This window comes from Coregonus clupeaformis, unplaced genomic scaffold, assembly GCF_020615455.1.
Source record: "Coregonus clupeaformis isolate EN_2021a unplaced genomic scaffold, ASM2061545v1 scaf1308, whole genome shotgun sequence".
Taxonomy (NCBI): domain Eukaryota; kingdom Metazoa; phylum Chordata; class Actinopteri; order Salmoniformes; family Salmonidae; genus Coregonus; species Coregonus clupeaformis.
Genome location: NW_025534762.1, coordinates 111,235 through 137,881, shown reverse-complemented (window position 1 = coordinate 137,881; position 26,647 = coordinate 111,235). Strand labels below are relative to the sequence as shown.

Below are 26,647 nucleotides of genomic sequence, written 5' to 3'. Positions count from 1 at the left end.
AATGTGGATATCTTATGCCTACAAGAGACGCATTGGGACAATGATTGTGTATTGAAAGTAAAACAAATATGGAGGGATTTTATTTTTGTTAATAATGGTAGAGGGAATTCTAGTGGGGTTGCTATTCTAGTGAGAAAGGATGTGGTGGACAAAGTGGTACATGTACATGATGATAATAATGGGAGGATTTTAGTTTTAGATTTTGAGTATATGGATATGAAGTTTAGAATTATAAATGTTTATGCGCCAAATAATGAAATAGAGCGCAAGGTTTTATTTGTTGAAGTGGGACGATGGAGTGTGGGAAATTGCATCGTGGTGGGGGATTTTAATGTGAAATTGGACAGATTAGATATGACAAGGGGAGCTGCTTTTAGAAATGATGCATCTAGAGGGGTTTTAAAGAAAATGATGGTTGAGAAAAAACTTATTGACATATGGAGAGATGACAATCCCGATAAACGAGAATTTTCTAGAAGGCAGGTGGTTTTAGGGGAGTTAAAACAAACCAGAATAGATTTGATTTTAGTTAAAGAAGATTTAAGGGATTGTATGAAAGATGTTAAGTATGTATTTACAACACTCAGTGATCATGCATGTTTAAATTTCTCGGTGGGTTTAGACAAAGAAAGAATAGGAGGTGGTACATGGTGTATGAATGCGAGTTATTTGGGGGATGAGGATTATTGTAAACAACTTAAATCTTTGATAATATGTGAAATGGAGGATAAGCAGAAAGGGGAGGATAAGTGTGTATGGTGGGACAAGGTTAAGGAAAAAATAAAAGGTTTTAGTATAAGATATGCAAGGCAAAAGAGAGGCAGGATGAAAAGAAAAGAAAATGAGTTGAGAGCCAAATTGGTTGAGGAAATGGGGAAGTGTGACAGTGAACCTAATTATAATATAGAAAAGTTTTTAGAGTTGAGAGCAAAATTGAGTAAATATGACATGGATAAGTGTATGGGGGCCATTATAAGAAGCAAAGCAAAGTATTTTTTGGAGGGGGAGAAATGCACTTCTTTTTTTCTTGGATTAGAGAAGAGTACTCAAAGAAGAACATATCTTAGACAGATTGAAAATGTAAAGGGGGGAAGTAGTAGATGATTATGTAGAGATCTTAGAGACAGTGCAGAGTTTTTATAAGGACTTATTTAAAAAAGGGGAGGTGGATGAGGGGTGTGTACAGGAGATTTTAGATAGTGTGGAGGTGAAAATTAATGGAGAAGATAAGGTGATGTGTGATGGGAAGATTACAGTAAATGAAGTGATGGATGCGATAAAGGGTTTACAGGTGAATAAGAGCCCTGGTGTAGATGGTATCATTGCAGAGTTTTATAAAATTTATGAAAGTCTTTAGCACCTATTTTATTGGAGGTTTATCACTATATGGAGGAGAATGATTGTGTATCAGAATCAATGGTGACAGGAATGATAACTATTTTATATAAAAACAAAGGGAGTAAGGTGAAATTGGAAAATTATAGGCCAATTAGTTTATTAAATGTGGATTATAAGATTTTGGCCAAAATTTTAGCGAATAGGATGAAGAGAGTTTTACATGATATTATAGCACCAACACAGAATTATAGTGTTCCTGGGAGGGATATAGCTGACACAATTAATACGATTAGAGACGTGATACACAAAATGAATGGGGATAAGATAGGAGGTATTGTTTTAAGCATAGATTTAAATAAGGCTTTTGATAGAGTAGAACATGATTTTATGTTTAGGGTCTTGGAAAGATTTGGCTTTGGTAATAAAATAATAGGGTGGATTAAATTATTATATAGAAATGCAAAAAGTAGGGTGAAATGCAATGGGGTTTTAACTGATTCTTTTACTCTGGAGAGATCTGTGAGACAGGGATGTCCTTTATCTGCTTTATTGTATGTTTTATCAGCTGAGCCTTTAGCGGCTTTTCTTAAGAAGGATAATTGTATTAATTGTGTACAGACTCCACAGGGGGGATTTAGTTTGATTCACCAATATGCAGATGACACAACTATAACAGTTAGAGATGAGGACAGTGTAAAAAGGGTAATAGAAGGTTTTAAAGTATATGGAAGAGCATCAGGAGCTAAAGTTAATATGGAAAAGTCTGTTGTAATGTATATTGGGAAGGTAAATGAGGGGAATTTTCCTTTTAAAGAGGCCAAAGAATATTTTAAGGTGTTAGGAGTTTTTTTAGGTGTAAAAGAAAAAGAAGCTAGGGATTTGACATGGAGTGGGGTGATAAATAAAGTCAGAAAGGTTGTAAATATGTGGAAGGGGAGGTTGTTAAAATTAAAGGGGAAGGTTATTGTTATAAATTCTTTACTGATGTCAATTTGTATTCACGTCATGAATGTCTTAGATGTGCCAGAATGGGTTTTAATTGAAATGAATAAGATTTTAGTTGAATTTTTATGGGATGGGAAGGGGGCGAAAATCGCTTTTAAAACATTGATTGCGGGTTATGAGGAGGGGGGGCTTGAAGTTAGTGGATTTAAGGGTGAGGAAAATAGCAATAAGAGTGAAAATGGTTCGGAAGTATTTATATGGGGAATTGGATTACGGGTGGAAAAAGTTTTTTGCAGAGTATTTGCAGGAGGTTGGGAGGATAGGGGATAATGGTTTATTAATGAGTGTAAAACAAGAAATGTTGGGAAATATACCTTTGTTTTATAAGGAAGTTTTCGAGGCTTGGGGGCAGGTTTTACCACACATTTCTTATGAATGTAACAGTTTGGAAAATATTTTAAATCAGCCTATCTTTTTGAATCCAAAGATCAAATATAATAATACAATGTTGTATTGTAAATATTTTATGAGAGCTGGGATGCGACAGATTGGTGATATTCTGTATGAGGTCAGGCCGGGGTTTCTACCGGTACAAGCTATTTATGACAATGTTGTTGAGGTTGAGGATGAAATAAGCAAAACTACAGTAGAAAATATGTATAAGAGAATTTTAGGGTGCATTCCGAAGGAGTGGGGTGTTTTAATAAATACAGGGGCGGTTAAGAGAGCCAGGGGTTTGCCGGTTTTATTGTATGAAAGTGGTGGAGTGAAATGTGATTTGTCAGGCTTGAAAGTTAAAACAGTCTATAGTAAATGTATTTTAAAAGAGATAAGAGTGCCTGCTTCGGAGAAAGTGTGGTCGGAGGTTTTTGTAGATTTGGATGTGAAGTCAATATGGAGGAATGTTAATGTAAAGGGGAACTCCATAGAATGTGAAGACAATGATTTTAAAATAAAACATAATAGGATTTTTACTAATGTGGTCTTACATCAAATCAACAGAAATATTAATAGAGAATGTGACATTTGTCATATAGAGGTGGAAAACTTTATGCACTTTTTCATTGAATGCGGTAGAATAAGAGGTTTTCATGAGTTTTTAAAGGAGCTTTTAGTGAAACATTGGGGGGAGGAGATTTTTAATGGGGTGGAATGGAGGAGATTTTTTCTTTTTGGTATTAATGGGAAAAGTAAAGTTTTGAATTTTAATTTGGTTAATTATGTTTTAAGTCATGCTCGATATGCTGTAAGACTAAGAAGGAACTTGGGGCATTATGAAGGGAAATGTGTGAGTGTGGAGGTACTTTTTAAGAGTATGTTGGAGGGAAATATAGAGATAATGCAGAGATATGGTGGGGGCAACTTTGAAAAAGAATTTGTGTGGGGGAGTACATTTATTAGAATTTCATCTAATGGAAAACTTGTGTTTAATTATTAACTGGATTAGGTGAGTGTTTTAATTGTTGATTTATTGTATTTTCTTTCTGATGTTGTAAAAGGGTGAATTGTTCACCCTTTAATGATGATTGAAATGATGTAAAATTGTCTGATTTTCATAATAAAATATTTAAAAAAAATACGCCTGATCTCGTCCGATCTCGGAAGCTAAGCAGGGTTGGGCCTGGTTAGTACTTGGATGGGAGACTGCCTGGGAATACCAGGTGCTGTAAGCTTTTTGTCCCAGTAGAGCGTGCTCTTGTGTCATGGAGCAACTGCCTTTTATTTATCACCCTAATAATATCATGGATTGTTATTGGACTAAATGCAGTTTGTGTGTGCTGCCCTGCCCTGATCAAATCAAATAATGGACAGTGCGTTTCCCTCAAAATATAGGCAGTACATGCAGCCTTTGTTTTTAGTCTAGGAGACAGTCAATGTCTGTAGTCCATTAGGGCACTATAAAATCCCTTCAATGTTTTGCCTGATTCCGTTAATTCCCAAGTTCCCTTTTCTCCGTTTAGATTTCCCCGTTGACCGTTTGTCCCTGTTTTGGCAGGTTTTCGCTCTCAAAAGTACACCTTTTTAATAGCAAAACAGCACAATTGGATGTTCTATGTCCACAACAATGTTTAAACCCTATCAGGTGACCATTTGTGAGGTCTGGGAAAAATGTAAGACATTTAGATTTTGGGGTGTAGTTACCCTTAAATGCAAGCATGCACCAGGAAGAGACCTTTGTTTGGTTAAGCGGTGTTGCTGTAGAACAAATGGCCACTGGAGTGATGCAAATGATCACGGTATAATTCTGCCAGGCAGGCATAGGCTACTTTGTAGTTAACATTTACTTGCGAAGGTTTTGGGGAAAGCCATTCCTTCCCTACCAGAAGAAGGTTATCATTAGCATCATCGCTAACGGCTACACAAAGTGTAGACATACGCGCGCACCGCACACATGCACACAGACAGGGGCATTCCTGTGCCGTTTCAGAAAGTTCATGGAAATACGAATCACTGATGCATTTTGTTCATGTCTTATGATTGACTTGGGCAAATGAATGCGTTTTCTAACAAGTTGAATAGATTTAGTTGATTTCTTACTAAGTTCAATAAATGTTTGAATATTGTTGAATTTCGGTTTAATGTCTGGATTCCGTGATTCGGTCCGCAACGCCTATTTTATAGGGCCCTAGTCAATGAACTTGTCATAAATCAACATAGGATATGCCCTCTCCCCCCCAACAAGACTCAAATATATATATATATATATATATATATATATATATTTGGAAATGTAAGCAAGGGTTGAGCTTCTTCAGTTTGTGTCACAAAGTGGATACGTTTCTGTGTCCCTTTCAGAGTGAGTGACACATTGACTTTATATAGTGTACCAAGAGTTGTTCCCTCGCTTACGGCCATACCAGCCTGAATACGCCCGATCTCGGTCCGATCTCGGAAGCTAAGCAGGGTCGGGCCTGGTCAGTACTTGGATGGGAGACCGCCTGGGAATACCAGGTGCTGTATGCTTTTGTCCCAGTAGAGCGTGCTCTTGTGTCATGGAGCAACTGCCTTTTATTTATCACCCTAATAATATCATGGATTGTTATTGGACTAAATGCAGTTTGTGTGTGCTGCCCTGCCCTGATCAAATCAAATAATGGACAGTGCGTTTCCCTCAAAATATAGGCAGTACATGCAGCCTTTGTTTTTAGTCTAGGAGACAGTCAATGTCTGTAGTCCATTAGGGCACTATAAAATCCCTTCAATGTTTTGCCTGATTCCGTTAATTCCCAAGTTCCCTTTTTTCCGTTTAGATTTCCCCGTTGACCGTTTGTCCCTGTTTTGGCAGGTTTTCGCTCTCAAAAGTACACCTTTTTAATAGCAAAACAGCACAATTGGATGTTCTATGTCCACAACAATGTTTAAACCCTATCAGGTGACCATTTGTGAGGTCTGGGAAAAATGTAAGAAATTTAGATTTTGGGGTGTAGTTACCCTTAAATGCAAGCATGCACCAGGAAGAGACCTTTTTTTTGGTTAAGCGGTGTTGCTGTAGAACAAATGGCCACTGGAGTGATGCAAATGATCACGGTATAATTCTGCCAGGCAGGCATAGGCTACTTTGTAGTTAACATTTACTTGCGAAGGTTTTGGGGAAAGCCATTCCTTCCCTACCAGAAGAAGGTTATCATTAGCATCATCGCTAACGGCTACACAAAGTGTAGATATACGCGCGCACCGCACACATGCACACAGACAGGGGCATTCCTGTGCCGTTTCAGAAAGTTCATGGAAATACGAATCACTGATGCATTTTGTTCATGTCTTATGATTGACTTGGGCAAATGAATGCGTTTTCTAACAAGTTGAATAGATTTAGTTGATTTCTTACTAAGTTCAATAAATGTTTGAATATTGTTGAATTTCGGTTTAATGTCTGGATTCCGTGATTCGGTCCGCAACGCCTATTTTATAGGGCCCTAGTCAATGAACTTTTCATAAATCAACATAGGATATGCCCTCTTCCCCCCCAACAAGACTCAAATATATATATATATATATATATATATATATATATATATATATATATATATATATATTGGAAATGTAAGCAAGGGTTGAGCTTCTTCAGTTTGTGTCACAAAGTGGATACGTTTCTGTGTCCCTTTCAGAGTGAGTGACACATTGACTTTATATAGTGTACCAAGAGTTGTACCCTCGCTTACGGCCATACCAGCCTGAATACGCCCGATCTCGTCAGATCTCGGAAGCTAAGCAGGTTTAGGGCTGGTTAGTACTTGGATGGGGGACCACCTTGGAATACCAGTTGCTGTAAAAGCATGTAAGAAGCTATGACGTGGACTGATAATCTGTGTTATATGCTGAGATGTGAAGATGTGATGTGAAATATGAAGCTATGATATGTAAAAATAAGCTGTGAAGATGTGATGTGAAATATGAAGCTATGATATGTAAAAATAAGCTGTGAAGCTATGAGATGTGAAGATGTGATGTGAAATATGAAGCTATGATATGTAAAAATAAGCTGTGAAGATGTGATATGAAGCTATGATATGTAAAAATAAGCTGTGAAGCTATGAGATGTGAAGATGTGAAATATGAAGCTATGATATGTAAAAATAAGCTGTGAAGCTATGTGATGTGAAATATGAAGCTATGATATGTAAAAATAAGCTGTGAAGCTATGAGATGTGATGTGAAATATGAAGCTATGATATGTAAAAAAATAAGCTGTGAAGATGTGATGTGAAATATGAAGCTAAAAATAAAATAAAAAAATAAAAATAAAATACGCCCCTCCGATCTCGGAAGCTAAGCAGGGTCGGGCCTGGTTAGTACTTGGATGATAGACCGCCTGGGAATACCAGGTGCTGTAAGCTTTTTGTCCCAGTAGAGCGTGCTCTTGTGTCATGGAGCAACTGCCTTTTATTTATCACCCTAATAATATCATGGATTGTTATTGGACTAAATGCAGTTTGTGTGTGCTGCCCTGCCCTGATCAAATCAAATCAATGGACAGTGCGTTTCCCTCAAAATATAGGCAGTACATGCAGCCTTTGTTTTTAGTCTAGGAGACAGTCAATGTCTGTAGTCCATTAGGGCACTATACAATCCCTTCAATGTTTTGCCTGATTCCGTTAATTCCCAAGTTCCCTTTTCTCCGTTTAGATTTCCCCGTTGACCGTTTGTCCCTGTTTTGGCAGGTTTTCGCTCTCAAAAGTACACCTTTTTAATAGCAAAACAGCACAATTGGATGTTCTATGTCCACAACAATGTTTAAACCCTATCAGGTGACCATTTGTGAGGTCTGGGAAAAATGTAAGACATTTAGATTTTGGGGTGTAGTTACCCTTAAATGCAAGTGTGCACCAGGAAGAGACCTTTGTTTGGTTAAGCGGTGTTGCTGTAGAACAAATGGCCACTGGAGTGATGCAAATGATCACGGTATAATTCTGCCAGGCAGGCATAGGCTACTTTGTAGTTAACATTTACTTGCGAAGGTTTTGGGGAAAGCCATTCCTTCCCTACCAGAAGAAGGTTATCATTAGCATCATCGCTAACGGCTACACAAAGTGTAGACATACGCCGCACCGCACACATGCACACAGACAGGGGCATTCCTGTGCCGTACAGAAAGTTCATGGAAATACGAATCACTGATGCATTTTGTTCATGTCTTATGATTGACTTGGGCAAATGAATGCGTTTTCTAACAAGTTGAATAGATTTAGTTGATTTCTTACTAAGTTCAATAAATGTTTGAATATTGTTGCATTTCGGTTTAATGTCTGGATTCCGTGATTCGGTCCGCAACGCCTATTTTATAGGGCCCTAGTCAATGAACTTGTCATAAATCAACATAGGATATGCCCTCTCCCCCCAACAAGACTCAAATATATATATAGATATATATATATTGGAAATGTAAGCAAGGGTTGAGCTTCTTCAGTTTGTGTCACAAAGTGGATACGTTTCTGTGTCCCTTTCAGAGTGAGTGACACATTGACTTTATATAGTGTACCAAGAGTTGTTCCCTCGCTTACGGCCATACCAGCCTGAATACGCCCGATCTCGTCCGATCTCGGAAGCTAAGCAGGGTCGGGCCTGGTTAGTACTTGGATGGGAGACCGCCTGGGAATACCAGGTGCTGTAAGCATTTTGTCCCAGTAGAGCGTGCTCTTGTGTCATGGAGCAACTGCCTTTTATTTATCACCCTAATAATATCATGGATTGTTATTGGACTAAATGCAGTTTGTGTGTGCTGCCCTGCCCTGATCAAATCAAATAATGGACAGTGCGTTTCCCTCAAAATATAGGCAGTACATGCAGCCTTTGTTTTTAGTCTAGGTGACAGTCAATGTCTGTAGTCCATTAGGGCACTATTAAATCCCTTCAATGTTTTGCCTGATTCCGTTAATTCCCAAGTTCCCTTTTCTCCGTTTAGATTTCCCCGTTGACCGTTTGTCCCTGTTTTGGCAGGTTTTCGCTCTCAAAAGTACACCTTTTTAATAGCAAAACAGCACAATTGGATGTTCTATGTCCACAACAATGTTTAAACCCTATCAGGTGACCATTTGTGAGGTCTGGGAAAAATGTAAGACATTTAGATTTTGGGGTGTAGTTACCCTTAAATGCAAGCGTGCACCAGGAAGAGACCTTTGTTTGGTTAAGCGGTGTTGCTGTAGAACAAATGGCCACTGGAGTGATGCAAATGATCACGGTATAATTCTGCCAGGCAGGCATAGGCTACTTTGTAGTTAACATTTACTTGCGAAGGTTTTGGGGAAAGCCATTCCTTCCCTACCAGAAGAAGGTTATCATTAGCATCATCGCTAACGGCTACACAAAGTGTAGACATACGCGCGCACCGCACACATGCACACAGACAGGGGCATTCCTGTGCCGTTTCAGAAAGTTCATGGAAATACGAATCACTGATGCATTTTGTTCATGTCTTATGATTGACTTGGGCAAATGAATGCGTTTTCTAACAAGTTGAATAGATTTAGTTGATTTCTTACTAAGTTCAATAAATGTTTGAATATTGTTGCATTTCGGTTTAATGTCTGGATTCCGTGATTCGGTCCGCAACGCCTATTTTATAGGGCCCTAGTCAATGAACTTGTCATAAATCAACATAGGATATGCCCTCTCCCCCCCAACAAGACTCAATATATATATATATATATATTATGGAAATGTAAGCAAGGGTTGAGCTTCTTCAGTTTGTGTCACAAAGTGGACACGTTTCTGTGTCCCTTTCAGAGTGAGTGACACATTGACTTTATATAGTGTACCAAGAGTTGTTCCCTCGCTTACGGCCATACCAGCCTGAATACGCCCTTCCGGTGAGTTGAGTGAGACAGGTGCAGGTGATTAAGCTGTAAGTGAGTGTTTGGGAGAGAACTATTTGCTTGAGTTTCTTAGTTTATTGAAGGACATTTGTTTGATTTTGAATTCAATTAAGTTTAAGGTTAGTTAGTTTTTTCCCCCCCTTGCAGTTCTGCTGCTTGGGGGTGAGTTTTTGAGACTTTTTTTCTGTTTGGTTAATGACGGACAACATGGCAAAGAATAATGGAACGGATAAAGACAAAGGCAATGCGCAACGGACAAAACTTGGACCTGAAGGTGGCTCAAAATACGGCAAGGAACGAACAGTGGCAGTGGAATTGATGGGAGAAGACAAGATAACGACGATGGAATTACTAAGATCAATTAAAGATGTGTGCGGAAAGGTGGTGGGGTGCAGAATAAAAGGAGAAAGGAAATATGAAGTCACGATGGGGGATGAAAATGGAAAAGAGTGTTTAATGGATGGGTTCATGATTAAGAACACGAAGGTAATGGCGAGAGATATGATGGCAAACGAACTCATAGTCTCGTTTATGAATTTGCCAGTTTATATCGAAGACGGAGCTATACTGGATAAACTGCGGATCTGGGGTGTAGCTGCGGTCTCAGAAATCAGAAGGAGAGTCTGGCCGGGGACGGAAATCGTGGATGGGACAAGATACTGTAAGGTAAAGTTCACGGACACCGTGCAGTCCTTGCCGTATTCCACTAAGTTCGAGACAATGGAGGGTGGTGAATATTTCAGGGTGATTCATGACAAGCAGGTTAGGGTATGTCGCCTGTGTATTCAACCTGGACATATTTTAAAGGACTGCCCTGACTTTAGGTGTTTTAAGTGCGGAAACCAGGGACACTATGCGAGGGAATGTGCTGGAGCGAGGGATAGGGCAGTTTGCGCAGGATGTCGGAAGGGAACCGATGAGTGCAACTGTGGAGAGGTTGTAAGTGAGGAGGAGAGCCAGGACCTCTTAATGGAAGCCGATGTATCACCGGGAGGAGAAGAAGAGGATGGGGAAGAGGATGTGGAGGAAGGTGGAGAGATGGAAGAGCAAAAGGCAGACGAAATAGGGAGCAGCTTGGACTCAGAGATGAGAAGAGGGAGTTTACAGGAGGAGGGGGGATCGTGCTGGGTGGAGGCACTGGGGACGCGCAGATTTTTGGGGAAAGCTCAGGCCCTGCGAGTACCGCAGGGGGTGAAGACATGGAGGGCAGTTTGAGTTTGACGACAATACCAGAGACGGAGAGAGATACGGGGAGCACAACGGATGTGGGAGTAAAGAACTTGAGTTGGTTGGACGAAATGGGCTTGGAGGAGATATCTGATACGGACGAAGGGGCAAAGGTAGAACAACTAAGGGAAAGCTACAGGAAGAGGAAAGCGACGGCGGGGAGAAGAAGGATAGAAGAGGAAAGAAACAGGACAAAAAGTAGAGGACAATGAAGGTATTTCTTTTCATTTTATTATTTTTTGAAATGGTTAAGTTTGTGTCCCTAAATGGAAATGGTTTAAGGACGATGGATAAATTTCAAAATATAGTTCAAATGAAGAATGTGGATATCTTATGCCTACAAGAGACGCATTGGGACAATGATTGTGTATTGAAAGTAAAACAAATATGGAGGGATTTTATTTTTGTTAATAATGGTAGAGGGAATTCTAGTGGGGTTGCTATTCTAGTGAGAAAGGATGTGGTGGACAAAGTGGTACATGTACATGATGATAATAATGGGAGGATTTTAGTTTTAGATTTTGAGTATATGGATATGAAGTTTAGAATTATAAATGTTTATGCGCCAAATAATGAAATAGAGCGCAAGGTTTTATTTGTTGAAGTGGGACGATGGAGTGTGGGAAATTGCATCGTGGTGGGGGATTTTAATGTGAAAATGGACAGATTAGATATGACAAGGGGAGCTGCTTTTAGAAATGATGCATCTAGAGGGGTTTTAAAGAAAATGATGGTTGAGAAAAAACTTATTGACATATGGAGAGATGACAATCCCGATAAACGAGAATTTTCTAGAAGGCAGGTGGTTTTAGGGGAATTAAAACAAACCAGGATAGATTTGATTTTAGTTAAAGAAGATTTAAGGGATTGTATGAAAGATGTTAAGTATGTATTTACAACACTCAGTGATCATGCATGTTTAAATTTCTCGGTGGGTTTAGACAAAGAAAGAATAGGAGGTGGTACATGGTGTATGAATGCGAGTTATTTGGGGGATGAGGATTATTGTAAACAACTTAAATCTTTGATAATATGTGAAATGGAGGATAAGCAGAAAGGGGAGGATAAGTGTGTATGGTGGGACAAGGTTAAGGAAAAAATAAAAGTTTTAGTATAAGATATGCAAGGAAAAGAGAGGCAGGATGAAAAGAAAAGAAAATGAGTTGAGAGCCAAATTGGTTGAGGAAATGGGGAAGTGTGACAGTGAACCTAATTATAATATAGAAAAGTTTTTAGAGTTGAGAGCAAAATTGAGTAAATATGACATGGATAAGTGTATGGGGGCCATTATAAGAAGCAAAGCAAAGTATTTTTTGGAGGGGGAGAAATGCACTTCCTTTTTTTCTTGGATTAGAGAAGAGTACTCAAAGAAGAACATATCTTAGACAGATTGAAAATGTAAAGGGGGAAGTAGTAGATGATTATGTAGAGATCTTAGAGACAGTGCAGAGTTTTTATAAGGACTTATTTAAAAAAGGGGGAGGTGGATGAGGGGTGTGTACAGGAGATTTTAGATAGTGTGGAGGTGAAAATTAATGGAGAAGATAAGGTGATGTGTGATGGGAAGATTACAGTAAATGAAGTGATGGATGCGATAAAGGGTTTACAGGTGAATAAGAGCCCTGGTGTAGATGGTATCATTGCAGAGTTTTATAAAATTTATGAAAGTCTTGTAGCACCTATTTTATTGGAGGTTTATCACTATATGGAGGAGAATGATTGTGTATCAGAATCAATGGTGACAGGAATGATAACTATTTTATATAAAAACAAAGGGAGTAGGGTGAAATTGGAAAATTATAGGCCAATTAGTTTATTAAATGTGGATTATAAGATTTTGGCCAAAATTTTAGCGAATAGGATGAAGAGAGTTTTACATGATATTATAGCACCAACACAGAATTATAGTGTTCCTGGGAGGGATATAGCTGACACAATTAATACGATTAGAGACGTGATACACAAAATGAATGGGGATAAGATAGGAGGTATTGTTTTAAGCATAGATTTAAATAAGGCTTTTGATAGAGTAGAACATGATTTTATGTTTAGGGTCTTGGAAAGATTTGGCTTTGGTAATAAAATAATAGGGTGGATTAAATTATTATATAGAAATGCAAAAAGTAGGGTGAAATGCAATGGGGTTTTAACTGATTCTTTCACTCTGGAGAGATCTGTGAGACAGGGATGTCCTTTATCTGCTTTATTGTATGTTTTATCAGCTGAGCCTTTAGCGGCTTTTCTTAAGAAGGATAATTGTATTAATTGTGTACAGACTCCACAGGGGGGATTTAGTTTGATTCACCAATATGCAGATGACACAACTATAACAGTTAGAGATGAGGACAGTGTAAAAAGGGTAATAGAAGGTTTTAAAGTATATGGAAGAGCATCAGGAGCTAAAGTTAATATGGAAAAGTCTGTTGTAATGTATATTGGGAAGGTAAATGAGGGGAATTTTCCTTTTAAAGAGGCCAAAGAATATTTTAAGGTGTTAGGAGTTTTTTTAGGTGTAAAAGAAAAAGAAGCTAGGGATTTGACATGGAGTGGGGTGATAAATAAAGTCAGAAAGGTTGTAAATATGTGGAAGGGGAGGTTGTTAAAATTAAAGGGGAAGGTTATTGTTATAAATTCTTTACTGATGTCAATTTGTATTCACGTCATGAATGTCTTAGATGTGCCAGAATGGGTTTTAATTGAAATGAATAAGATTTTAGTTGAATTTTTATGGGATGGGAAGGGGGCGAAAATCGCTTTTAAAACATTGATTGCGGGTTATGAGGAGGGGGGCTTGAAGTTAGTGGATCTAAGGGTGAGGAAAATAGCAATAAGAGTGAAAATGGTTCGGAAGTATTTATATGGGGAATTAGATTACGGGTGGAAAAAGTTTTTTGCAGAGTATTTGCAGGAGGTGGGGAGGATAGGGGATAATGGTTTGTTAATGAGTGTAAAACAAGACATGTTGGGAAATATACCTTTGTTTTATAAGGAAGTTTTCGAGGCTTGGGGGCAGGTTTTACCACACATTTCTTATGAATGTAACAGTTTGGAAAATATTTTAAATCAGCCTATCTTTTTGAATCCAAAGATCAAATATAATAATACAATGTTGTATTGTAAATATTTTATGAGAGCTGGGATGCGACAGATTGGTGATATTCTATATGAGGTCAGGCCGGGGTTTCTACCGGTACAAGCTATTTATGACAATGTTGTTGAGGTTGAGGATGAAATAAGCAAAACTACAGTAGAAAATATGTATAAGAGAATTTTAGGGTGCATTCCGAAGGAGTGGGGTGTTTTAATAAATACAGGGGCGGTTAAGAGAGCCAGGGGTTTGCCGGTTTTATTGTATGAAAGTGGTGGAGTGAAATGTGATTTGTCAGGCTTGAAAGTTAAAACAGTCTATAGTAAATGTATTTTAAAAGAGATAAGAGTGCCTGCTTCGGAGAAAGTGTGGTCGGAGGTTTTTGTAGATTTGGATGTGAAGTCAATATGGAGGAATGTTAATGTAAAGGGGAACTCCATAGAATGTGAAGACAATGATTTTAAAATAAAACATAATAGGATTTTTACTAATGTGGTCTTACATCAAATCAACAGAAATATTAATAGAGAATGTGACATTTGTCATATAGAGGTGGAAAACTTTATGCACTTTTTCATTGAATGCGGTAGAATAAGAGGTTTTCATTAGTTTTTAAAGGAGCTTTTAGTGAAACATTGGGGGAGGAGATTTTTAATGGGGTGGAATGGAGGAGATTTTTTTCTTTTTGGGTATTAATGGGAAAAGTAAAGTTTTGAATTTTAATTTGGTTAATTATGTTTTAAGTCATGCTCGATATGCTGTAAGACTAAGAAGGAACTTGGGGCATTATGAAGGGAAATGTGTGAGTGTGGAGGTACTTTTTAAGAGTATGTTGGAGGGAAATATAGAGATAATGCAGAGATATGGTGGGGGGCAACTTTGAAAAAGAATTTGTGTGGGGGAGTACATTTATTAGAATTTCATCTAATGGAAAACTTGTGTTTAACTATTAATTGGATTAGGTGAGTGTTTTAATTGTTGATTTATTGTATCTTCTTTCTGATTTTGTAAAAGGGTGAATTGTTCACCCTTTAATGATGATTGAAATGATGTAAAATTGTCTGATTTTCATAATAAAATATTTTTAAAAAAATACGCCCGATCTCGTCCGATCTCGGAAGCTAAGCAGGGTCAGGCCTGGTTAGTACTTGGATGGGAGACCGCCTGGGAATACCAGGTGCTGTAAGCTTTTTGTCCCAGTAGAGCGTGCTCTTGTGTCATGGAGCAACTGCCTTTTATTTATCACCCTAATAATATCATGGATTGTTATTGGACTAAATGCAGTTTGTGTGTGCTGCCCTGCCCTGATCAAATCAAATAATGGACAGTTGCCTGTATCCATTAGGGCACTTTGCGTGCTTTTCTAGCAACTGCCTTTATTTTCACCTTTTCTTTTTTCTGCGGATCAACAAATAATGGACAGTGCGTTTCCCTCAAAATATAGGCAGTACATGCAGCCTTTGTTTTTAGTCTAGGAGACAGTCAATGTCTGTAGTCCATTAGGGCACTATAAAATCCCTTCAATGTTTTGCCTGATTCCGTTAATTCCCAAGTTCCCTTTTCTCCGTTTAGATTTCCCTGTTGACCGTTTGTCCCTGTTTTGGCAGGTTTTCGCTCTCAAAAGTACACCTTTTTAATAGCAAAACAGCACAATTGGATGTTCTATGTCCACAACAATGTTTAAACCCTATCAGATGACCATTTGTGAGGTCTGGGGAAAAATGTAAGACATTTAGATGTTGGGGTGTAGTTACCCTTAAATGCAATCGTGCACCAGGAAGAGACCTTTGTTTGGTTAAGCGGTGTTGCTGTAGAACAAATGGCCACTGGAGTGATGCAAATGATCACGGTATAATTCTGCCAGGCAGGCATAGGCTACTTTGTAGTTAACATTTACTTGCGAAGGTTTTGGGGAAAGCCATTCCTTCCCTACCAGAAGAAGGTTATCATTAGCATCATCGCTAACGGCTACACAAAGTGTAGATATACGCGCGCACCGCACACATGCACACAGACAGGGGCATTCCTGTGCCGTTTCAGAAAGTTCATGGAAATACGAATCACTGATGCATTTTGTTCATGTCTTATGATTGACTTGGGCAAATGAATGCGTTTTCTAACAAGTTGAATAGATTTAGTTGATTTCTTACTAAGTTCAATAAATGTTTGAATATTGTTGAATTTCGGTTTAATGTCTGGATTCCGTGATTCGGTCCGCAACGCCTATTTTATAGGGCCCTAGTCAATGAACTTGTCATAAATCAACATAGGATATGCCCTCTTCCCCCCAACAAGACTCAAATATATATATATATATATAATTGGAAATGTAAGCAGGGTTGAGCTTCTTCAGCTTGTGTCACAAAGTGGATACGTTTCTGTGTCCCTTTCAGAGTGAGTGACACATTGACTTTATATAGTGTACCAAGAGTTGTTCCCTCGCTTACGGCCATACCACCCTGAATATGCCCTTCCGGTGAGTTGAGTGAGACAGGTGCAGGTGATTAAGCTGTAAGTGAGTGTTTGGGAGAGAACTATTTGCTTGAGTTTCTTAGTTTATTGAAGGACATTTGTTTGATTTTGAATTCAATTAAGTTTAAGGTTAGTTAGTTTTTTCCCCCCCTTGCAGTTCTGCTGCTTGGGGGTGAGTTTTTTGAGACTTTTTTTCTGTTTGGTTAATGACGGACAACATGGCAAAGAATAATGGAACGGATAAAGACAAAGGCAATGCGCAACGGACAAAACTTGGACCTGAAGGTGGCTCAAAATACGGCAAGGAACGAACAGTGGCAGTGGAATTGATGGGAGAAGACAAGATAACGACGATGGAATTACTAAGATCAATTAAAGATGTGTGCGGAAAGGTGGTGGGGTGCAGAATAAAAGGAGAAAGGAAATATGAAGTCACGATGGGGGATGAAAATGGAAAAGAGTGTTTAATGGATGGGTTCATGATTAAGAACACGAAGGTAATGGCGAGAGATATGATGGCAAACGAACTCATAGTCTCGTTTATGAATTTGCCAGTTTATATCGAAGACGGAGCTATACTGGATAAACTGCGGATCTGGGGTGTAGCTGCGGTCTCAGAAATCAGAAGGAGAGTCTGGCCGGGGACGGAAATCGTGGATGGGACAAGATACTGTAAGGTAAAGTTCACGGACACCGTGCAGTCCTTGCCGTATTCCACTAAGTTCGAGACAATGGAGGGTGGTGAATATTTCAGGGTGATTCATGACAAGCAGGTTAGGGTATGTCGCCTGTGTATTCAACCTGGACATATTTTAAAGGACTGCCCTGACTTTAGGTGTTTTAAGTGCGGAAACCAGGGACACTATGCGAGGGAATGTGCTGGAGCGAGGGATAGGGCAGTTTGCGCAGGATGTCGGAAGGGAACCGATGAGTGCAACTGTGGAGAGGTTGTAAGTGAGGAGGAGAGCCAGGACCTCTTAATGGAAGCTGATGTATCACCGGGAGGAGAAGAAGAGGATGGGGAAGAGGATGTGGAGGAAGGTGGAGAGATGGAAGAGCAAAAGGCAGACGAAATAGGGAGCAGCTTGGACTCAGAGATGAGAAGAGGGAGTTTACAGGAGGAGGGGGGGATCGGGCTGGGTGGAGGCACTGGGGACGCGCAGATTTTTGGGGGAAAGCTCAGGCCCTGCGAGTACCTCAGGGGTGAAGACATGGAGGGCAGTTTGAGTTTGACGACAATACCAGAGACGGAGAGAGATACGGGGAGCACAACGGATGTGGGAGTAAAGAACTTGAGTTGGTTGGACGAAATGGGCTTGGAGGAGATATCTGATACGGACGAAGGGGCAAAGGTAGAACAACTAAGGGAAAGCTACAGGAAGAGGAAAGCGACGGGGGGGAGAAGAAGGATAGAAGAGGAAAGAAACAGGACAAAAAGTAGAGGACAATGAAGGTATTTCTTTTCATTTTATTATTTTTTGAAATGGTTAAGTTTGTGTCCCTAAATGGAAATGGTTTAAGGACGATGGATAAATTTCAAAATATAGTTCAAATGAAGAATGTGGATATCTTATGCCTACAAGAGACGCATTGGGACAATGATTGTGTATTGAAAGTAAAACAAATATGGAGGGATTTTATTTTTGTTAATAATGGTAGAGGGAATTCTAGTGGGGTTGCTATTCTAGTGAGAAAGGATGTGGTGGACAAAGTGGTACATGTACATGATGATAATAATGGGAGGATTTTAGTTTTAGATTTTGAGTATATGGATATGAAGTTTAGAATGATAAATGTTTATGCGCCAAATAATGAAATAGAGCGCAAGGTTTTATTTGTTGAAGTGGGACGATGGAGTGTGGGAAATTGCATCGTGGTGGGGGATTTTAATGTGAAAATGGACAGATTAGATATGACAAGGGGAGCTGCATTTAGAAATGATGCATCTAGAGGGGTTTTAAAGAAAATGATGGTTGAGAAAAAACTTATTGACATATGGAGAGATGACAATCCCGATAAACGAGAATTTTCTAGAAGGCAGGTGGTTTTAGGGGGAATTAAAACAAACCAGGATAGATTTGATTTTAGTTAAAGAAGATTTAAGGGATTGTATGAAAGATGTTAAGTATGTATTTACAACACTCAGTGATCATGCATGTTTAAATTTCTCGGTGGGTTTAGACAAAGAAAGAATAGGAGGTGGTACATGGTGTATGAATGCGAGTTATTTGGGGGATGAGGATTATTGTAAACAACTTAAATCTTTGATAATATGTGAAATGGAGGATAAGCAGAAAGGGGAGGATAAGTGTTTATGGTGGGACAAGGTTAAGGAAAAAATAAAAGGTTTTAGTATAAGATATGCAAGGCAAAAGAGAGGCAGGATGAAAAGAAAAGAAAATGAGTTGAGAGCCAAATTGGTTGAGGAAATGGGAAGTGTGACAGTGAACCTAATTATAATATAGAAAAGTTTTTAGAGTTGAAAGCAAAATTGAGTAAATATGACATGGATAAGTGTATGGGGGCCATTATAAGAAGCAAAGCAAAGTATTTTTTGGAGGGGGAGAAATGCACTTCTTTTTTCTTGGATTAGAGAAGAGTACTCAAAGAAGAACATATCTTAGACAGATTGAAAATGTAAAGGGGGAAGTAGTAGATGATTATGTAGAGATCTTAGAGACAGTGCAGAGTTTTTATAAGGACTTATTTAAAAAAGGGGAGGTGGATGAGGGGTGTGTACAGGAGATTTTAGGTAGTGTGGAGGTGAAAATTAATGGAGAAGATAAGGTGATGTGTGATGGGAAGATTACAGTAAATGAAGTGATGGATGCGATAAAGGGTTTACAGGTGAATAAGAGCCCTGGTGTAGATGGTATCATTGCAGAGTTTTATAAAATTTATGAAAGTCTTTTAGCACCTATTTTATTGGAGGTTTATCACTATATGGAGGAGAATGATTGTGTATCAGAATCAATGGTGACAGGAATGATAACTATTTTATATAAAAACAAAGGGAGTAAGGTGAAATTGGAAAATTATAGGCCAATTAGTTTATTAAATGTGGATTATAAGATTTTGGCCAAAATTTTAGCGAATAGGATGAAGAGAGTTTTACATGATATTATAGCACCAACACAGAATTATAGTGTTCCTGGGAGGGATATAGCTGACACAATTAATACGATTAGAGACGTGATACACAAAATGAATGGGGATAAGATAGGAGGTATTGTTTTAAGCATAGATTTAAATAAGGCTTTTGATAGAGTAGAACATGATTTTATGTTTAGGGTCTTGGAAAGATTTGGCTTTGGTAATAAAATAATAGGGTGGATTAAATTATTATATAGAAATGCAAAAAGTAGGGTGAAATGCAATGGGGTTTTAACTGATTCTTTCACTCTGGAGAGATCTGTGAGACAGGGATGTCCTTTATCTGCTTTATTGTATGTTTTATCAGCTGAGCCTTTAGCGGCTTTTCTTAAGAAGGATAATTTTATTAATTGTGTACAGACTCCACAGGGGGGATTTAGTTTGATTCACCAATATGCAGATGACACAACTATAACAGTTAGAGATGAGGACAGTGTAAAAAGGGTAATAGAAGGTTTTAAAGTATATGGAAGAGCATCAGGAGCTAAAGTTAATATGGAAAAGTCTGTTGTAATGTATATTGGGAAGGTAAATGAGGGGAATTTTCCTTTTAAAGAGGCCAAAGAATATTTTAAGGTGTTAGGAGTTTTTTTAGGTGTAAAAGAAAAAGAAGCTAGGGATTTGACATGGAGTGGGGTGATAAATAAAGTCAGAAAGGTTGTAAATATGTGGAAGGGGAGGTTGTTAAAATTAAAGGGGAAGGTTATTGTTATAAATTCTTTACTGATGTCAATTTGTATTCACGTCATGAATGTCTTAGATGTGCCAGAATGGGTTTTAATTGAAATGAATAAGATTTTAGTTGAATTTTTATGGGATGGGAAGGGGGCGAAAATCGCTTTTAAAACATTGATTGCGGGTTATGAGGAGGGGGGCTTGAAGTTAGTGGATTTAAGGGTGAGGAAAATAGCAATAAGAGTGAAAATGGTTCGGAAGTATTTATATGGGGAATTGGATTACGGGTGGAAAAAGTTTTTTGCAGAGTATTTGCAGGAGGTTGGGAGGATAGGGGATAATGGTTTATTAATGAGTGTAAAACAAGAAATGTTGGGAAATATACCTTTGTTTTATAAGGAAGTTTTCGAGGCTTGGGGGCAGGTTTTACCACACATTTCTTATGAATGTAACAGTTTGGAAAATATTTTAAATCAGCCTATCTTTTTGAATCCAAAGATCAAATATAATAATACAATGTTGTATTGTAAATATTTTATGAGAGCTGGGATGCGACAGATTGGTGAGATTCTGTATGAGGTCAGGCCGGGGTTTCTACCGGTACAAGCTATTTATGACAATGTTGTTGAGGTTGAGGATGAAATAAGCAAAACTACAGTAGAAAATATGTATAAGAGAATTTTAGGGTGCATTCCGAAGGAGTGGGGTGTTTTAATAAATACAGGGGCGGTTAAGAGAGCCAGGGGTTTGCCGGTTTTATTGTATGAAAGTGGTGGAGTGAAATGTGATTTGTCAGGCTTGAAAGTTAAAACAGTCTATAGTAAATGTATTTTAAAAGAGATAAGAGTGCCTGCTTCGGAGAAAGTGTGGTCGGAGGTTTTTGTAGATTTGGATGTGAAGTCAATATGGAGGAATGTTAATGTAAAGGGGAACTCCATAGAATGTGAAGACAATGATTTTAAAATAAAACATAATAGGATTTTTACTAATGTGGTCTTACATCAAATCAACAGAAATATTAATAGAGAATGTGACATTTGTCATATAGAGGTGGAAAACTTTATGCACTTTTTCATTGAATGCAGTAGAATAAGAGGTTTTCATGAGTTTTTAAAGGAGCTTTTAGTGAAACATTGGGGGAGGAGATTTTTAATGGGGTGGAATGGAGGAGATTTTTTTCTTTTTGGTATTAATGGGAAAAGTAAAGTTTTGAATTTTAATTTGGTTAATTATGTTTTAAGTCATGCTCGATATGCTGTAAGACTAAGAAGGAACTTGGGGCATTATGAAGGGAAATGTGTGAGTGTGGAGGTACTTTTTAAGAGTATGTTGGAGGGAAATATAGAGATAATGCAGAGATATGGTGGGGGCAACTTTGAAAAAGAATTTGTGTGGGGGGAGTACATTTATTAGAATTTCATCTAATGGAAAACTTGTGTTTAACTATTAACTGGATTAGGTGAGTGTTTTAATTGTTGATTTATTGTATTTTCTTTCTGATTTTGTAAAAGGGTGAATTGTTCACCCTTTAATGATGATTGAAATGATGTAAAATTGTCTGATTTTCATAATAAAATATAAAAAAAAAAATACGCCCGATCTCGTCCGATCTCGGAAGCTAAGCAGGGTCGGGCCTGGTTAGTGTTTGGATGGGAGACTGCCTGGGAATACCAGGTGCTGTAAGCTTTTTGTCCCAGTAGAGCGTGCTCTTGTGTCATGGAGCAACTGCCTTTTATTTATCACCCTAATAATATCATGGATTGTTATTGGACTAAATGCAGTTTGTGTGTGCTGCCCTGCCCTGATCAAATCAAATAATGGACAGTGCGTTTCCCTCAAAATATAGGCAGTACATGCAGCCTTTGTTTTTAGTCTAGGAGACAGTCAATGTCTGTAGTCCATTAGGGCACTATAAAATCCCTTCAATGTTTTGCCTGATTCCGTTAATTCCCAAGTTCCCTTTTCTCCGTTTAGATTTCCCCGTTGACCGTTTGTCCCTGTTTTGGCAGGTTTTCGCTCTCAAAAGTACACCTTTTTAATAGCAAAACAGCACAATTGGATGTTCTATGTCCACAACAATGTTTAAACCCTATCAGGTGACCATTTGTGAGGTCTGGGAAAAATTATAGACATTTAGATTTTGGGGTGTAGTTACCCTTAAATGCAAGCGTGCACCAGGAAGAGACCTTTGTTTGGTTAAGCGGTGTTGCTGTAGAACAAATGGCCACTGGAGTGATGCAAATGATCACGGTATAATTCTGCCAGGCAGGCATAGGCTACTTTGTAGTTAACATTTACTTGCGAAGGTTTTGGGGAAAGCCATTCCTTCCCTACCAGAAGAAGGTTATCATTAGCATCATCGCTAACCGCTACACAAAGTGTAGACATACGCGCGCACCGCACACATGCACACAGACAGGGGCATTCCTGTGCCGTTTCAGAAAGTTCATGGAAATACGAATCACTGATGCATTTTGTTCATGTCTTATGATTGACTTGGGCAAATGAATGCGTTTTCTAACAAGTTGAATAGATTTAGTTGATTTCTTACTAAGTTCAATAAATGTTTGAATATTGTTGAATTTCGGTTTAATGTCTGGATTCCGTGATTCGGTCCGCAACGCCTATTTTATAGGGCCCTAGTCAATGAACTTGTCATAAATCAACATAGGATATGCCCTCTTCCCCCCCAACAAGACTCAAATATATATATATATTGGAAATGTAAGCAAGGGTTGAGCTTCTTCAGTTTGTGTCACAAAGTGGATACGTTTCTGTGTCCCTTTCAGAGTGAGTGACACATTGACTTTATATAGTGTACCAAGAGTTTTTCCCTCGCTTACGGCCATACCAGCCTGAATACGCCCGATCTCGTCTGATCTCGGAAGCTAAGCAGGGTTGGGCCTGGTTAGTACTTGGATGGGAGACCGCCTGGGAATACCAGGTGCTGTAAGCTTTTGTCCCAGTAGAGCGTGCTCTTGTGTCATGGAGCAACTGCCTTTTATTTATCACCCTAATAATATCATGGATTGTTATTGGACTAAATGCAGTTTGTGTGTGCTGCCCTGCCCTGATCAAATCAAATCAATGGACATTGCGTTTCCCTCAAAATATAGGCAGTACATGCAGCCTTTGTTTTTAGTCTAGGAGACAGTCAATGTCTGTAGTCCATTAGGGCACTATAAAATCCCTTCAATGTTTTGCCTGATTCCGTTAATTCCCAAGTTCCCTTTTCTCCGTTTAGATTTCCCCGTTGACCGTTTGTCCCTGTTTTGGCAGGTTTTCGCTCTCAAAAGTACACCTTTTTAATAGCAAAACAGCACAATTGGATGTTCTATGTCCACAACAATGTTTAAACCCTATCAGGTGACCATTTGTGAGGTCTGGGAAAAATTATAGACATTTAGATTTTGGGGTGTAGTTACCCTTAAATGCAAGCGTGCACCAGGAAGAGACCTTTGTTTGGTTAAGCGGTGTTGCTGTAGAACAAATGGCCACTGGAGTGATGCAAATGATCACGGTATAATTCTGCCAGGCAGGCATAGGCTACTTTGTAGTTAACATTTACTTGCGAAGGTTTTGGGGAAAGCCATTCCTTCCCTACCAGAAGAAGGTTATCATTAGCATCATCGCTAACGGCTACACAAAGTGTAGACATACGCGCGCACCGCACACATGCACACAGACAGGGGCATTCCTGTGCCGTTCCAGAAAGTTCATGGAAATACGAATCACTGATGCATTTTGTTCATGTCTTATGATTGACTTGGGCAAATGAATGCGTTTTCTAACAAGTTGAATAGATTTAGTTGATTTCTTACTAAGTTCAATAAATGTTTGAATATTGTTGCATTTCGGTTTAATGTCTGGATTCCGTGATTCGGTCCGCAACGCCTATTTTATAGGGCCCTAGTCAATGAACTTGTCATAAATCAACATAGGATATGCCCTCTCCCCCCAACAAGACTCAAATATATATATATATATATATTGGAAATGTAAGCAAGGGTTGAGCTTCTTCAGTTTGTGTCACAAAGTGGATACGTTTCTGTGTCCCTTTCAGAGTGAGTGACACATTGACTTTATATAGTGTACCAAGAGATGTTCCCTCGCTTATGGCCATACCAGCCTGAATACGCCCTGATCTTGTCCGATCTCGGAAGCTAAGCATGGTTTGGGCCTGGTTAGTACTTGGATGGGAGACCGCCTGGGAATACCAGCTGCTGTAAGCTTTTTGTCCCAGTAGAGCGTGCTCTTGTGTCATGGAGCAACTGCCTTTTATTTATCACCCTAATAATATCATGGATTGTTATTGGACTAAATGCAGTTTGTGTGTGCTGCCCTGCCCTGATCAAATCAAATAATGGACATTGCGTTTCCCTCAAAATATAGGCAGTACATGCAGCCTTTGTTTTTAGTCTAGGAGACAGTCAATGTCTGTAGTCCATTAGGGCACTATAAAATCCCTTCAATGTTTTGCCTGATTCCGTTCATTCCCAAGTTCCCTTTTTCTCCGTTTAGAATTCCCCGTTGACCGTTTGTCCCTGTTTTGGCAGGTTTTCGCTCTCAAAAGTACACCTTTTTAATAGCAAAACAGCACAATTGGATGTTCTATGTCCACAACAATGTTTAAACCCTATCAGGTGACCATTTGTGAGGTCTGGGAAAAATGTAAGACATTTAGATTTTGGGGTGTAGTTACCCTTAAATGCAAGCGTGCACCAGGAAGAGACCTTTGTTTGGTTAAGCGGTGTTGCTGTAGAACAAATGGCCACTGGAGTGATGCAAATGATCACGGTATAATTCTGCCAGGCAGGCATAGGCTACTTTGTAGTTAACATTTACTTGCGAAGGTTTTGGGGAAAGCCATTCCCTTCCCTACCAGAAGAAGGTTATCATTAGCATCATCGCTAACGGCTACACAAAGTGTAGACATACGCGCGCACCGCACACATGCACACAGACAGGGGCATTCCTGTGCCGTTTCAGAAAGTTCATGGAAATACGAATCACTGATGCATTTTGTTCATGTCTTATGATTGACTTGGGCAAATGAATGCGTTTTCTAACAAGTTGAATAGATTTAGTTGATTTCTTACTAAGTTCAATAAATGTTTGAATATTGTTGAATTTCGGTTTAATGTCTGGATTCCGTGATTCGTTCCGCAACGCCTATTTTATAGGGCCCTAGTCAATGAACTTGTCATAAATCAACATAGGATATGCCCTCTTCCCCCCCCAACAAGACTCAAATATATATATATATATATTGGAAATGTAAGCAAGGGGTTGAGCTTCTTCAGTTTGTGTCACAAAGTGGATACGTTTCTGTGTCCCTTTCAGAGTGAGTGACACATTGACTTTATATAGTGTACCAAGAGTTGTTCCCTCGCTTACGGCCATACCAGCCTGAATACGCCTGATCTCGTCTGATCTCGGAAGCTAAGCAGGGTTGGGCCTGGTTAGTACTTGGATGGGAGACCGCCTGGGAATACCAGGTGCTGTAAGCTTTTTGTCCCAGTAGAGCGTGCTCTTGTGTCATGGAGCAACTGCCTTTTATTTATCACCCTAATAATATCATGGATTGTTATTGGACTAAATGCAGTTTGTGTGTGCTGCCCTGCCCTGATCAAATCAAATAATGGACAGTGCGTTTCCCTCAAAATATAGGCAGTACATGCAGCCTTTGTTTTTAGTCTAGGAGACAGTCAATGTCTGTAGTCCATTAGGGCACTATAAAATCCCTTCAATGTTTTGCCTGATTCCGTTAATTCCCAAGTTCCCTTTTCTCCGTTTAGATTTCCCCGTTGACCGTTTGTCCCTGTTTTGGCAGGTTTTCGCTCTCAAAAGTACACCTTTTAATAGCAAAACAGCACAATTGGATGTTCTATGTCCACAACAATGTTTAAACCCTATCAGGTGACCATTTGTGAGGTCTGGGAAAAATGTATAGACATTTAGATTTTGGGGGTGTAGTTACCCTTAAATGCAAGCGTGCACCAGGAAGAGACCTTTGTTTGGTTAAGCGGTGTTGCTGTAGAACAAATGGCCACTGGAGTGATGCAAATGATCACGGTATAATTCTGCCAGGCAGGCATAGGCTACTTTGTAGTTAACATTTACTTGCGAAGGTTTTGGGGAAAGCCATTCCTTCCCTACCAGAAGAAGGTTATCATTAGCATCATCGCTAACGGCTACACAAAGTGTAGACATACGCGCGCACCGCACACATGCACACAGACAGGGGCATTCCTGTGCCGTTCCAGAAAGTTCATGGAAATACGAATCACTGATGCATTTTGTTCATGTCTTATGATTGACTTGGGCAAATGAATGCGTTTTCTAACAAGTTGAATAGATTTAGTTGATTTCTTACTAAGTTCAATAAATGTTTGAATATTGTTGCATTTCGGTTTAATGTCTGGATTCCGTGATT

The 26,647-nt window shown here is 39.0% G+C and overlaps 4 non-coding genes and 2 pseudogenes across 4 annotated transcripts; all 6 read left to right on the top strand.

The window, feature by feature from the left end:
• The first annotated feature begins 5,127 nt into the window (after positions 1-5,127).
• Positions 5,128-5,247, top strand: LOC123486652. The gene has a single exon (XR_006659442.1). It is a non-coding gene; the product is annotated as a 5S ribosomal RNA (ribosomal RNA).
• A 1,193-nt stretch (positions 5,248-6,440) lies between these two features.
• LOC123486664 lies at positions 6,441-6,559 on the top strand (annotated as a pseudogene).
• A 1,720-nt stretch (positions 6,560-8,279) lies between these two features.
• On the top strand, positions 8,280-8,398 carry LOC123486665. The gene has a single exon (XR_006659451.1). It is a non-coding gene; the product is annotated as a 5S ribosomal RNA (ribosomal RNA).
• A 14,650-nt stretch (positions 8,399-23,048) lies between these two features.
• Positions 23,049-23,167, top strand: LOC121565825. Its single transcript, XR_006659446.1, has one exon. It is a non-coding gene; the product is annotated as a 5S ribosomal RNA (ribosomal RNA).
• Positions 23,168-24,322: 1,155 nt separating this feature from the next.
• LOC121565823 lies at positions 24,323-24,443 on the top strand (annotated as a pseudogene).
• A 1,159-nt stretch (positions 24,444-25,602) lies between these two features.
• Positions 25,603-25,721, top strand: LOC121565822. Its single transcript, XR_006000687.2, has one exon. It is a non-coding gene; the product is annotated as a 5S ribosomal RNA (ribosomal RNA).
• The last annotated feature ends 926 nt before the right edge of the window (positions 25,722-26,647 follow it).